The following is a 15,841-nucleotide window of genomic DNA, read 5'->3' as shown; positions in this document are numbered from 1 at the left end:
TTATTTGGACTCCACATTTTATATAGAAACGAACAGTGAAGACTTATTTAGATTTCAGGATACTATTAATAAGACTCCTAACCTTTCCATCACCCTCTCTGCCTGCGTGGTCTCAGTTAAATGAGGCCATTGCACTCTGCACATTTTGCCTGATTTGAACTAGAGGCAGGTTTACCCAGCACTCATTATGTTCATGTGCACATATTGGACATTTCTGAGGAGGCCAGAGTACAATCCAAATCGTTGTCCGAGCTTTTTCTCGCAAGAAACATTGAACTTGCAGAAAAGTCAAATGAATTCACAGACAAATCAATAGCTGGATTCGCGCTCATTCCTGACACCTCCGCAAGAATATATCCCAACGTTACACAGAGCTAACTTTGTTGTTACCCGCTAATGGCTCCCTGGCAGACAGAGTGCTTCTGCTGGTAGTACAAAGGAGAACTCTGGGACACCAGGCGTCAAGCCACCACTGTCACTGTAGACTGAGTGCCAATTCCCCTGCATCCTACGTTTTATCTCTACTGCCAGCTGCAAGTTGTGCTGATACAGTTGTACTGCTTGGCTTTGAACTCTCTACTTTCCTCCCTGTGGGCGTTGGACATTGGCAATGGAGGGAGGAGCGTCCTCAAAGACACTGCGACTGTCAGGACACACCAAAAAAAAAAAGAGGCCAAAATGAATCCACGACGCAAGCCAGCGAGAAAGTAGGGTATAGCTGGGGGTACACATGCTTAACATTTCAGAGAGAGACTTCAAAAAGGGAAAATAAGTTAAGCGGTGATGACGGTTTGTGACTATAAAGTTTCCGTCTGCTCCAACCGGCTCAAAAACCAAACCAGGCTGAACCGCTGACATGACAGCTCCCAGACGTAAATTTGAGGATATATTCTTGCCTTTAACTTTCTCTAAAGAATTGTTCCGACATGCCCAAATAAATAAAGCCTCAAAAATGATTTGCAGTGAGCGTTTGTAGGTTTTACTGTAAAGTCCAGAGGCAGAGTATTTGGTATTGCTTCCATGTTGACTACTTTGTGTAGACAAAAGCAGTGTTTTTTGCAGAATTTTGGAAAAAAGACCTTCAACATATGGATAGAAAAGGAAACCAAAGCTGTGTACTATCACACAGGGTGGATTTAAAAAAGGTTGTGCGAACACTGTGATACTTTTGATCCATTCAAAGGCTTTCTCACTACTCAAATCTAGTATAACCATCACAAACTGTCAAGCCACAGACCTTTTACATGCAAGCCAATGGGAGAAGAGACTGTCACGCTCGAGAGAGAGATCAGATGGCTTTAAGATTCATCCAGAAAGTAAACCAATCCCTCTCCTACAAAACTGCTTCAGTCAATTAGGCGGACAGCGGAGTGTGGCGAGAAGCGCCGTTGATGCAGATTATTTACTCTCTTCAAATGACCAGAAGAGGGTTTAATTAAAACGTGAAAAGCTGCCTGCAGGCAGATGGATTTCGCTGAGTGGGTTTTTTTTTTTTTTTTGCTGAAATACCTGCTGGTGAGTGAGACGCACGCGTGTGTGACAGAAGTGAGGAAAAGTGTGAACTTCTGCCAGAAACAGCATCCAAACACCACAACGGCAACGAGAATGACAAAACTTGCGGTCGTGTGCTTTCGCTAAACCAAACAGAGCTGCAGTTCACACCCACGTCCCTCCAAATGTCATCGCATCCTCGTTGTTTATCCTCTTCAACATTTGTCTGAGTGTCATAATTAGCAGAGGAGTTCTTGAGTGATGGGCAAAAAAGGTTTTTTTTTTGTTGCAGCGGTGACTTTTGACCACGATGTTTTAATAAATTCAACCTTGAGTCCGGGTGGACGGCCGTGCCAAGGCGAAAGAAATTCAGTCAAAGCGTTCCCGAGATACTTCACTGACCTTTTGACCAGCAACATCAAATCCCATTGTCCTTCAGTTTGTGCCAATTTTTTAAGAAATTCACAAAAGGCGTTCCTGAGAATGGACCACACTGACTTTATTCAATGATGTGTATTCCCTTAAGAAGCAGACTGTTGTCATGTCACCGACATCATTATATTATTATGCCAATAGTGCAGCCACCTCTAGATTAGAGCGTGGGTGGGAAGGGTTCACTGCGAAGCTCTTTCTGAAGACTTAGTCTCTTCTTTGTGCAACCACTGTGCCTCGAGCGAGATTCATTTATTCATTCATAAATCACGATCCCTCCATTTTGGTTAGTGCGTGACCATCAGCCACTTGGAAATATACATTGCCGAGGCAGAAGGCACTTTTCCCCGAGCGGCTGGGTGACAGCGTGAAGCTGTACTTGTACCGGAGAGCTCGGGTGTGACGGCGAGCCCGAATGTGAATGTTAGTGAGGAGAGTGGCTGGAGAAAAAAAAGAGGAGAAGACACAGAAAAAAAAAAACTTGAAACACTTTAAATTCGAAATAGCTCGAGGGGCAAAACTACGCCAGATGCACAATGACGAGATTTCTTTCAACCTATAGGAGGCAAACTGTGAACAGAAGATAAACACTATTTGAAGTTGCATGAAATTTGGTCGAAGGTGAGAAGCGGGACACGCTTTCTGCATTGTGTTTGTGATGGCAGCAGTCAAAAGATCAGAGAAAATGCTCATCGCCTCAGGTCTTATACATCTTCATCATCTGAAGCACTTCCCTCCTCCCTCACCTCTCTCTCTTTTACTGGTCTGCAGCTTCGTGATGTTACAAAATGTTCTCTAATAATCACACATCAAACACCTCTGCGGTTCTGACCACTCAGACTTATTTTCAGTATGTCTTCTACGCGATGTGAATGAATAAGTGATGGGTCTCCTTGCACTGCATGTCCGGCTCTGTGTGTCAATCAATCGGACCGTGCAACTCTCACCGATATCTGACAGAAACTGTATTTATCGCGTTTGTCATTGACGGTTATCCTGATAATAATCAACACAACTGCCTCTACAAATGTGGGTTTACAGCATAGCGGGGTTGTGGGTCAAGGCGCAAACAGTTTAATTGTTTGCTGATTTCAGAACAAAGAATCGGCGGCAGAAAGACGCAACAACATCACTGTTGATTGAACATTGTTCTAGATAATGCGCAGAACTGCACCTGCACGGAAAAACAATAAGCACTATTTGAATAAGCACACAAAGGGCTGAGTTAACAGAAGAATATAAATGTAGCTGAAGCCTACGGGGGGTCTGCTTGTGGTAGAGTAACGCTGATTAGTAGCTCCTGGAGCAGATGATGCTCATTACAACAACAGCCTCTATTCCAGTAAGGACGAAAATCAGATTTGTTTTGACAAACTCATACATATGAGAACAGAGAAGAAGAAACAAAGTCCCACTTCTCCTCGCAGTAACAGAAGCGGAGCTTAGTAGTACATTTATTATGGTGCATATTTCATGCCTCCTGCTGGTACTTTATGTGTATGTTTTAGATCCCCTCAGCTACTCTTTTGGTCTCATCCGTATGGTTTCCCTGTCTCGCTTCAACGTGGTGTCCCACAGGGGCACGTGCTCGGACCACTTTTGTTTTTGTTGCGAAACCCAACGGTAGAAAGAGAGTGACACTTTAAAGTAGCTTGTCCTTCTCCGGAGAAGGAGGGACCGCTTGACAAAGCAGCTTCGCTGGCCGCCAGGCCGCTGTTTGGATGATTTTCTGTCTGTGTAGAGTTCACTCGTGGTGGAATTAACAAGCTAGCTAGCTAATTTGATCACGCTTCAATATTACACTTGTTACAGAAAATGAAATTGCAGTGTACTTTCCTACTCTGTGTGCAGAAGGATTTAGATCAGGGGTGTCAAACATACGGCCCGCGGGTCGGATCCGGCCCGCCATGGGGTCCAGCTCGGCCCGCCGGATAACTGTTAAAATTAAGAAAAAAAAATGACAGGCTTTTGCCAACATTTGCCTACCGAGGAATACTGTGACGGGTATGATTTCTGATCCTTCAGCTGACTTGGAGAGCCAAAAAAAAAGCATAAATTAAAGTCCTTTGTAGCATTTTCAGTTGCAATTGATAAGAGATGAAGAAGAAACTTTATTTTTGTCATATCACATAGTTTTTACTCGCATGCATGAATTTTGGTCTGCATTAAACCCATCCAGAGCAATTTAGGAGCACTGGGCTCATTTCAGTCCTTTCAATGCTAACAGTCCAAACAGTACGCAACAATACACAACAGTACACAAAGATGGCTGCCACTTGCTCCGTTGATTTGAACCTCTTTTTCTACTCTGTTCTCTGGTACACCGATAGCTCTGAAGATCTGCCATGACTTCCTGTTTTGTGGTAGTAATGGGCTTCCATACACCAATAACTGTTTTCTTCTTTTTTTTTTACAATATTTGTGGAACTATAAAGGGCCAATGTGTGGAATTTAGGGTGATCTATTCGCAAACATGGAATATCATATTTATAAGTATTTTGTGCATCCCCTGAAAAAAAGAATTGTGTGTTTATTACCTTAGAAGAAACTGTGTGTATATATACCCACATATAAAGCGAGCCCTTTTCACCTCCTTTCCCCTCCTCATGTTTCTAAAGTAGTCCTGAACGGACGCACCAATCAACAGCCTTAGATATTTCCATGCACGTTGCCGCGCGCAGGAGAAGTTTCCGGTTGCAATCTGCAACGTCACCGCTAGATGTCGCCGGTGACATCCGCACTGCGCCTTCAAGGCTGCTCGTTTGATGGCCGCGTGGTGTCTGTCAGATGGAAAACAATATTTGTGGCCACGCGCGCAAATTCATCACGCTTTGGCAGGTGCAATTGATCTACGGAGGCCACATGAAGACTGCTCCAAGGTCAGTGCATACATTCATCCGCCTGCACGGGCTCACTCACATGCGGTGTCCAGGTTGCACCTCAAGGAAATCATCTGATCGATTCCCTTGCATTGCATGAAAAGGTCGGTTTACATGTTTTTATAAGCCTACGGGACACACATTCATAACTATTCATGAGGTGACCTTAGGAATTGGCAGCTGGAATACACGCACGCAGACAGACAAAAACGTCGGCTCGCCAACAGTCACTCACACGTAGAGGTCACTGACATGTAAATATCAATACTTAGGAAGTATTGTATTTGGCAAAAACAGTGCACTGTCATCTTTGCTTTCCTGTAAGACTTCTTTCCTTCAAAGTTTTGACAGCCACGACGCTTGCATCCCCACGGGTGCGATGCTGGTGGCACGAACATGATGTGCCAATTCCTCTCCATCTGCCCGAGATGCCGGAGCGAGAGATGAATGGTCTAATAGAGCCGGCTTTGCTTGTCTCCATCTTGTTAATATGCCTCTGAGAGAGCCGCTATAGTCAGGAGACTCAGTAGAGGCTGATCTCCAGAGAACTGAACAAGATAAACACTGCTATCGGAGGCAGTGGAGACCTTCAGCGCTGCGTCAATAACCCCTCGCAGAGGACAAGTTGTTCTCTCTCTGCAGAGATGGAACCACAGAGCTGCGTTATGCTGCAAGTCAACGATATGTGTGTGAAAAACGTCTGGGAGACGGCCGCCTCGGTCATCCTGTTCAATGATTAACACAACCAGCTATAAGCAGCAGAATGCACAGAACGGCACGAGTTTGAAAGTGTATCAGGAGGCAGGTTTCACACCTGAGTGGTGCCAAAGCCTTGTGATGCCAAATTGGACTCATCTTTCCTGATCGGGTCCCTCTGCTGCATTTCAGCCTGTTCAAGGAGTTTTTTATACTCAAGTCTTTATTATAATCTCTCTGTTGCAGCCGTTCGACTCCACATCAGACTTAGACCATGTCGCTGCATTTTAGGGCAAACTGTTTTTCCCTCATTGTACTTTATATATTTTCATTTTATATTGTTTTTGCCACATGCAAAATATTGATGTGCAAACAAGTTATTGTAGTTGTTGTGTTTTCACCTGTAAGCAACATTTTTTAGTTGCAGTGGTGGTTTAATTCCAGGAGCATGTACTTGCAGTGGAAACCAGCTGTGTGTGATGCGTCATGTCTTCTCTACACATCACATACATGTAAGCTAGTATTCTCTTCACACGCTCGTGTGTGTTAAAGCGTTAAAATGTTAAAGTGTGTTCATTATTTGATGGAGTAAAGTTGCCCTACTGCCTTGGCTTAAAAAAAAAATAGGTTGAAATGACTCACATGCCTTTATTCCATAATATTGAAATATATATATATATATATATATATATATATATATATATATATATATATATATATATATATATATATATATATATAGTACCTTGTTGACTGGAACTGGAAAATATATATTGTGATACAGGATTTCTACTCTAAATTCCCTCCTAAATCATTAGCAAGAAATACAAAACAATAAATAAAATACTGTATTGTGTAATCCAATAAACAGAGAATCTCAACATGAGAAGAAAAATCACTGTTAAGAATTACAACTATTAGGTTTAAGAGTTTTTTTTCATCAATGGTTTACTTGTATCAATGGACAACAATATGTTTGATAACATAAAGCACACACAAGACAAACCAGAGCTCAATATTCTGCGTACAGACTCAATCGGATGCATCATTGCAAAAACAAATCAGACCTGTCAGAATAAATCAAAACCTATGTCCTATTCATCCTCCTGTTTCCCTTCTGGTGACGCTCGGGTCCCAGACGGATGTTCTTCACAAAATCTACAGCAGAAGCTATGAATCATTTTAATATGATATATATTTTGACACGTATAAGCGATGTAATCGTTCATATTTTCTTTAAACAAAGTTTTTAAAAAATTATGCACGATATCAATATGATAGATAGATTCACCCGAGAGCCCATGACTTCAATCCAGCTGTTTGGGGATGAATTGTACTTTTCTTTTTTTTAATCTACTTCATAAAACGCCCTCTGATTTTAACTGTCACTTGCATCCGATACGTTAATAATTCTCTTGTTTCAAACCAAATTAATTGTCATTAATTACATCAAGTTGCTGGATTTAAACTAGAAAACTTAGCCACAGTTCCACATCAGAGTTTTATTTAAAAAGTTGTCATGTGATACCGCCGTGATGCAAACCCTCTAAACTCGCATCCACGATAAGAAACCATGTGACTGATGCAAATAACATGAATGTTTTATTCAAGGATTTATAAATCATACACTTAGGTGACCTAGTACAGATTCTAAGCCTTAAAAATCTTTAATAAAATAATGAAGTTACACATTTATATACATGATTGTTCTGGTTACTGTTCTGTGTGTGTGTGTGTGTGTGTGTGTGTGTGTGTGTGTGTGTGTGTGTGTGTGTGTGTGTGTGTTTGTGTGTGTGCTTCTTTTACAGCTGCTATGCACTGGTTACTGTTAATAAATCTAGAAATTGGAAAACAATACCGGAATAATGCATCTTTTATTCATGAGCGCTGTCAAAATGGCACCAGAGACAATATGGGAACACAAAAGGTGGCCCTTTGGGAAAATTGCACAGTTCAAGTGAGAAGCTTTTAGGTGTAATGGTGGAATTATGTGAGCTGAATGTGAAACAGTGGAAACCAGAAAACAGAAAGCATTATGAGATATGTGTTTGCCGCCTGAGAGGGGAATAAATAAAGCCGGATGATGCTAATATTCCAAATGTCCTTTGCGTGTAAATTCACACGGCGTGCGGGTCCTCGGGGTGACTTCCTGCCTCGACCTTCACACGTGTAACCAGCGACGCCGTCTCATCGCTAAATAATGATCTCAAATGGTGAAGCTGTTCCCCGACAGGCTGCAGGAGCGCCATCCTGTTACTGGCTTCAGGGAGGCGAGGACTGCGGGTGAACTCCCCCAGATGCAAAGCGGGAACACAGTCACAGTGTGCACACGCGTGTGCGTGCATGTGTGTGTTGGAAGAAAAACTTATTTGCTCTTCGTCAGTTGCAGTTTCACTGCTACATTCAGACTTGTCATTGAACTGTCTCTGTTTAATATTACACACAAACTCAGCATGTCACCTGGTAGCAATGAGACAGAGGAATCTGTGTGTCTCCGTCTGAAAGAACGTGCAGGTCATTGGTTATCATATCATGCCGAGGCCGATCTAAAGACGTCACGGTGGCCTCGGTGTATTGATAACCTTAAGCTATTTAAGAAGGTCGTGCTTCGCTCATTCTTGGAGTCTTGGATCTGCAATTTGTCACGTTGCACTTCTGACTCTGCTCCTTCCTTGCAACGAATAAATGTTCCTGTTTTAATGATTTTACTCCGAGGTGTCGAGTGAGCATGCTCAGCAAAGTGTGCTTGAAGCAAAAGAATTTAAACTTCTTTTTTGAAGCTGTTTAGCTTTACAAAATACTGTACAATATCAGAAGTCCAGCAGATGGCGGGGAAAAGAGATCAGGTTAGTGCGGGCCGAGCCAAATCCAGATCAAAGGCTGCTCTCTCGTCAGGTTAAGCAACAGTCACATCCATAACCCGGGACAGCTGTTTATGATTGAAGGGGATTAGGGCCAGCACACATAATTCATCAGGATTTATCTTTGCCGTATTCTAAAACTGGATTGCTCTAAAGCCCCTCACTTTAGCTGCTAAATAATTTCAATTATTACGCAACTTCTTTCCAGTGGAGGTCAGCCGCCAGTGTTCCCGGGCATTTGGCAGATCCGAGATCAGTCCTTATTACCCTCGAAATGTCCTTCAGGTTCGACAGTGCAGGGGTGGAAAAGAGTGGAAACAGTCTGTTTCAATATCTAAAAAAAATGACAGAAATGCTTCTCTCACGCGCGGTCAATCAAATTACAAAGGCTTACGAGGAGAGCTGTGGAGAAAATACCGTGGAAAGACTCTTTCATTGTCATCGGCTGTCGGACTTGTCTGCGAGAGACATCTCATCGAGCTGAGAGAGAAAACCCAGGAGGGAAGAGGACGAGGTTTGTTTAACGGCGCTTTCATCATCGTCCAATGACATCACGGCACACTGAGTGTTGAATCTTGTCAAGATGAAATATTAACAAGATAAATAATAATAGATTTTGCCGGAATTAAAAACAGCACACATCATGGAATAGTGTTTTGAAAACGCAAAGTACAAATGTAAGCCAAATATATACAATGATGAAGTTTAACCCGTTAAACTGTGGAAACAATTTTGTCTCCAGACTTCTTCTCCCCTGTGTTTGAGTCGTCATATGAACCCCAAATTAATGCCAATACTTTTGTTTATTGTATGTATTTGTTCATCAAAGTCTTGGGGAAAAAAATGTATGTCTGCAAAAAAAAGATATTTTGATCGTAACTATGAACATTCAGCATGATATGAGCGAAATTCCCCAAAAATGTCTCCTGGAGCGTCAATAATACACCTTTTTGAAAAGATTATGACCAAAAGAATCAGAATCTGCAACAAAAATCACAATAAAACAAAGTCTTGGCCTGTGAGAAAAAAACGGTGTCGTTTGGTTCAAAAATGGAAAAATGACGTATTTAATGCCAAAAGATTGTCTGAATGGGGCATGCTGGGCCTTAAAATGGGCGCGGGAGGATTTTCCGAGAACCTACATTCACACACTGTTGTATATCATCAGCTGACATATGAATGTATGTGTCTGGTTTCAGTTTGGCTGTGATGCTTAAATAGAAAATGTAATTTTCCATAATAAGACATTGAGAGCGTGGTTGCTCAGACATGGACGAGGTGCAGAGGCATCTACACAAACTCTCAACATCCCGTTGCACAATGCAGATATAACAGAACGTACACATGTTGAGGTCTATCTGAATAAAATGACCTGTGAGTGTATCACATACCTGCAGCGACGCAGCACTATATACACAACAAAACACCACCTGCCTCACACCAGCTGTGTCTCATTGTTCTCTCACTACGCAGCGTCGTAGTTGATTCATCTTACTGTCTCCAGACAAAACTGCGCCGCGGTGAATTCGTTATCGCGGGAGAAACAGCATCGTTCATTTGTTCAAATGCCTGAAATGTTCACAACGAGGGGCCTTTCCTGTGTGCGTCCTCTCTCTTGGTGTGCTGGGGGCCATGCAGCCATAGTCACAAAGTAAAGTCAACTTTTACCTTTCTTTTTTTTTTACGAATACCATTTTATAGTGTTAATTTGAAATGTTACAAAAGCCTGCGTTTAAATAAAGATGAATAGCATAAAAATACTCAGATAATGTGTCGCGTCCTCCTCTGACGGATGGTCTTGGACTTTAACTGATGATTTTTAAATGTGTTTTATTTCTTATAAAAACTCACTTCATTACTGTAAGAACTAGTTTCCCTTCAGAGGATTGCTAAACCACTTCTTAAACATTCCCAATTGACCCTTATAAACTTCATTTTAGCCGTTAAACGGCGCACTGCGACAATTTTTTGCCTTCAAAATAAAAGCACCTTACAACAAAACTGGAAATCAAATACATTTTGCTTACGACAGACAAAAACATGCAACAGAAACCCACAAAATTGATTGGCAAACAGTTTCTAACTTTAGCACCCATTGAGTTACTTACATAATGTGATAAATGAATATTGTATCTATTGCATAGTAGTTAGCAGAGAAAATAGAGTTTAAAAATAGAGTTTAAATAATCAGTTAATCCACCAAAATATTTTAGGGAAAGGATTTTTGTTTCCTTAAAGGTTCTTTGTACGACATTCAGAGCATTGACAGCGTCACACTATTTGCTTTGTAAAGATATTGTGGAGTTTTATCCGCCATGTTGAGAGCCGTGGGGAGTCAACCGATAGTCTCTGAATTTCTCATTTGGCGCCTTTAAAAACTGCTTTTATTTGCTTTGTTTGGTTTGTTTTATGACAAGAAAAAAAAAGACATGAAGCCATGCAGTTCCAGTGGTGTTTGAATGACTGACAATCAACGCTGAAAGCAGCAGAAAACGCTGCGTTGCATCGGTCCAGACGGCAGCATACAACATTTAGTTCTTTGGACAACACCGTGCACCATGTTCCTTTCAGGTCCTCATATTATTTGACCTAAAAACAAATGTGGAGGGGAGAAAAGCAGATCATCTGCAGCTTGTGTGTTGGTTTCATCAGGCGGGGAAAGGCCAGGTGTTCTGTCTGAACGGACTACATGGCCGACCAGCTCCAGGAGCTCCTGAGCAGCAGGAAACACACGCACACTTTCTGGATCACTCCTCCATCCCCCTGTGTTTAAAATAAAAAAGGGAAGAAACTGGAGGCCACCCAGGAGTGAAATCTTCTCTCCTTTGCGACGCGTCCTCTCCATGCAGATGTGCACAGTCTGAAGGTCACTTTTTTTTTTTTCATGGACCAGAAAAGTAGGAGAAAATATGGCGACAAAAGAGGAAGCGTTGATAATCTCTGCTCATGCATGTTTGAGTCGGGTTGGGAAGCAGCACAGCTGGGAGAGCGCGAAGAGAACAGTTTCTGATGGAATAAACTGCCGTGAAAAATTACACCAATTTAGATCGATTAACTCTCCGTTGTGAACGCGACGAGTGTCAAAACTGAAATGGAAACTGGAGGAGAGAAAACCCGGCTTGCTGCCTTGTTCATTAGGTGCGGTGTAATTTGCAGACTAACAAAGAAGGTGGGGGATGGCGAGGAGGGGGGAAAGCTTCAAATGAATTGTGATAGGCTGATACATCATCATTATGAGGACCCGTTGAGCAGGCAGCTACAACGGCGTGAGAAATACATTTGGAATAACCCGTTAAAAGACTCAAAGTCTGGTAATCTGTCACTCTGACTGTAAGTGTGCCGTTTTGCCACTCGAGCGCTTTGATTTCTGCTCTGCTCCGAGCATCCGCAGAAGGTAAAGTGCCCAAAACAAAACGCATGACAACGTAACGTATATGCGCGGCTCCCGGCGGATCGTCCGGGTCATAAATACTCATCAGGTGAAGATAGTGAGAGTTGGGGGAGACTGTGAGATTAATGAGCATAAAGGAGGGTGTGTGTGTGTGTGTGTGTGTGTGTGTGTGTGTGTCGGTGTAATGAGTTGATAATGCGCCTAACCCCGCAGAACAAGCTCAACTGGTACCCGTGGATGTTATTTACGCATCGGAGGAGGATGGAGGGAAGAAGTTACTTGCTGATCTATCTATCTATCTGGGTTTATATTCACATGGCGGTCCTCAGCGGTGTGTTGTGTTATTCATTCAGCTGAGACACTCCATCAGCAGAGATGACATGACATTACAATATTAATAGACTTTATCAAGATAATGCATGCACATGTTGTTTTTTTAGGAAAGATATTTGTAGCTGTGCAACCTGAAGCCAAAATTTCAGTGAACCTGATTGCGGTTTGAACTTACACACATTCATTGTGACTATTGTCGGTCGTCTGTCGCCACATTAGGCATCAATTAGACGTCATACAGCAAGTGTGTTAACAGACGGACATTTGAAGTCCCAGCATGCCCCATTCAGACAAAGTTTTGGCATAAAATATGTAATTTTTCATTTTTTTGAACCGAACGACACCGTTTTTGACTGAAACTTCTTTGTAACACCCCAATGCTTCGTTTTATGGTGATTTTTGTTACAGGTTCTGATTCTTTAGGTCCTGATCTTTTTAAAAAGAGACGCTTTATTAGTAATTAGGATGTTGTTAAGGCCCTGAAGCGTACAGTTTGAAAAACTTGGGGACCGCTCAAGGAGGAATTTTTGGGGAATCTGGCTTATAATCTTTTATTTTTACAGATATACAATTTTTTCCCAAGACTTCGCTGAACAAATACATACAATAAACACAAGTACTGGAATTCATGTGGGATTCCTACGACGACTCGGGAAAAAAGAGGTCTAGAGACAAAATTGCTTCCACAGTTTTCATTTCAACAAGGTAATTGAAAAACTAGTGTAAACTAGTCGACAAGTAGATGCTGAAAGCGTTTCTATAAATGTCATAAAGAGGACTTTTCATAATACAGAGGAGCTGTTCTGACACAGCAAGTATTTTCAGATTCACAGATGATCAAAGTTGCGGCCCTACAAATGATTTAAAACATATTATATCAGATATACTGTATACCTCATCCTTTTTTTTAACAAAACATATTATATGTTTTTAAAATAGCCTTCAGAAGTTGATCTCATTGAGCACAAGGAAACCTCCAGGATGTGAGAAGTGAAGCCAGCAGGGGGCGGCCATTCTGGTTGCAAATGTAAATCTAATTGTACACAAGTCTATATTCTCGATCTCTCGTTTGAAGTTTTCTTCCACGGCGTTGTCCGGTCTTTGAACTTGAACTCGTTCACGGTGAGTTTTTCGGGTCATGGAGGTTTCTGGTCGCCTGATGAATGTCTTTATTCAGCATTCGAGCTTCTCTCAAAGACGGATCCCAGAACATGCGACGCATTCCGGCGTTAAACCAATCCCTCGTTGGCGTCCGGTTTCAACGGACAAACACACGATGCCAGAGAGCACAGACAGACCTCTGTGCTCTGGTCGGGTTTACCGTGACATATCGCTCTGGAAGGTAAACGTGCTTAATAACACAGTATGTGTTGGACATATTACTCTGCTGATACAACACAAGCTACTGTTTCTCCTGTTTGAAACCCGAAGGCTTGGTGTCTTCCTGAAGGGCCTCTGATCCATAAAGACTGGGAAACAAAGTCAGTTTGTTCATGTTCAGCACTCAAACAGGACAATGAAGATCCCAGAGAGAGAGAGAGAGAGAGAGAGAGAGAGAGAGAGAGAGAGAGAGAGAGAGAGAGAGAGAGAGAGAGAGAGAGAGAGAGAGAGAAAGAGACATGAATGAGGTGCCGCTCATGAATGTATTGTGTCTTTGCTTTTCTGTGTGATGAAGAATTGGTTGTTCAATGAAACCAAAGAATACATCTGAGAACTAAAAGTTGATATATATATATATATATATATATATATATATATATATATATATATATATATATATATATATATATATATATATATATGTGTTCCTAAAGACCAGGTTTAAACTAACAGAAGTCGCCCTGCTGATGCCCCGCCCCTCTACTATGCGTATACTACTCTTTATATGAATAGTTTCTGTCATATTCACGTATTGTCATGTGCACAGATCGTAAAGCCCTCTGAGGCAAATCGTGTATTTGTGATTTCGGGCGATACAAAATAAACCGAATTGAGTAAAATAGAAGAAAGTAAACTCAGAAAGACGACCCCCAACCTTTCATTCTTCCAACTTAATCATGTTGGATGGAGAATAATTCCATGTTTGAAGAAGGATTTTACTTCAACAGACTTTTTGCCTTCAAAGTTGTGTCAAAAACCCCAAGTGGTCTTTCTTTGGCGACGGGGGACTAGAGGACCAGCGGGGAAAAGATAATGACCGTGTGACTTACGCTATTTTGAGCGCCGTGCAACGGAGACGAAATCTTCTCTCTTTGCTTTTTGTGCTCCTGATTTTGAGTTTTAGGACGCGCGCCTGTAATCACATCGAGAAACATGTGGCTTATCTCTTTAATTCCCTCTCCGAAAAGCTTTAAAGTCAATGTGCGTGTGCAAGGGTACATATATATGTGACATTTTCATGTGGCAAAGTGTGAAAAGGGGAGTCAGGAAGCAGCTGAAATGCAACTTGAAGGGCGTCTCAACGCGACAAACAAGGCGTCTTATCAGCGGGACGAAGTCGCAGGAACATACAGTTGTTAATGGGAAAGGAAAGCGTGGGAGGAAACCCTTCAGCGATGCAGCTGAGGACATTATCTCCTTCATTACCACTCACAGACCAGCACACAACACCGCGCGCCGTGTGATTAACGTATCGCTTAACCAATACTTGCCTCCCTATCGAGCAAAGCGGAACAGCCCGACAGCTGCCATTGATATTCATTCATTCATTGCAAATGTCATTCCACTTTTCCTGAGGAACTCAAGCTTTTTTTTTTCAGTCACAGAGAGTTGAACATGACTTTGAAACCCGTCCTCCTCCTCCTCCTTCGCTAAGCCTTTCGTGGTTGATCGCAAAAGCACCTCCAGAATGTGTTTCTGGAAGGCGAGCGCGCCTCTGAAGTAGATGATAGGGAGCCATCCCGGTGGTTACCGCCATGGAATCAGCATGGGGCAGGGAGGGAGGAAACCCATCTTATCTGGCCTCCCACTCGCATCATTAGCCGGGGCTCCGATGCTGATGACACCCACCGGCCAGGAGCGCAACGCCACGCGGATCAACCGCCGCGAACCCAAGAAGAAGAAGAAGAAGAAGAAGAAGAAGAAGCAGAAGAAGAAGAAGAAGAAGAAGCAGAAGAAGAAGAAGAAGAAGAAGAAGAAGAAGAAGAAGCGAATTGTTATCTCGTGGCCGCTCTTTCCCCGGCCTTTTACGCCTTTGAAGTCGAAGCCACTGGCGACGTCTCAAGCGCACGCTTTGCCATCAAGCGAGCGCCTCTTCGTTAAATCCTTGAGCTGCTTCTAATTACGGACGTTATCAGGAGCCCCCCCCCCCCTCACACACACACACACACACACACCCTCTCCCTTCATGGTGCTGGATCACTGTGGCGGGGAACAATGTGTGCATGACGCCAAATGCCAGGAATCACAGGAGAGGCCAACGACACCGACACCAGCAGACGAGAGCCGCCCCCCGCCGCCGCCGCCGCCTTAATCCCGCTGTTGCTCGGCTTCAACGATGTACTTTAAAAAACGCAGCGTCACAGCAGCCATCGACACAGCTACTGCCATACATATCAGTCGGCAAATAAAAACAGAGGATTTTGATTCTTTTCAGGTCGAGCTTGTACTTTAAAGTTTTGGAAACCGTGCAAAAATCCCCCCCGCATCAATTTTAAGTCCCAGCATGCCCCATTCAGCCGATCTTTTGGCATAAAACGACACAGTTTTTTGACTGAAACTTCTTCCTAACAGGTCAAGTCTTTGTTTCATTGTGATTT

Source organism: Clinocottus analis, unplaced genomic scaffold (assembly GCF_023055335.1).
Source record: "Clinocottus analis isolate CAN_PGR_092001 unplaced genomic scaffold, fCliAna1.0.p SCAF_1, whole genome shotgun sequence".
NCBI lineage: Eukaryota > Metazoa > Chordata > Actinopteri > Perciformes > Cottidae > Clinocottus > Clinocottus analis.
This window is presented reverse-complemented; position numbering follows the sequence as displayed.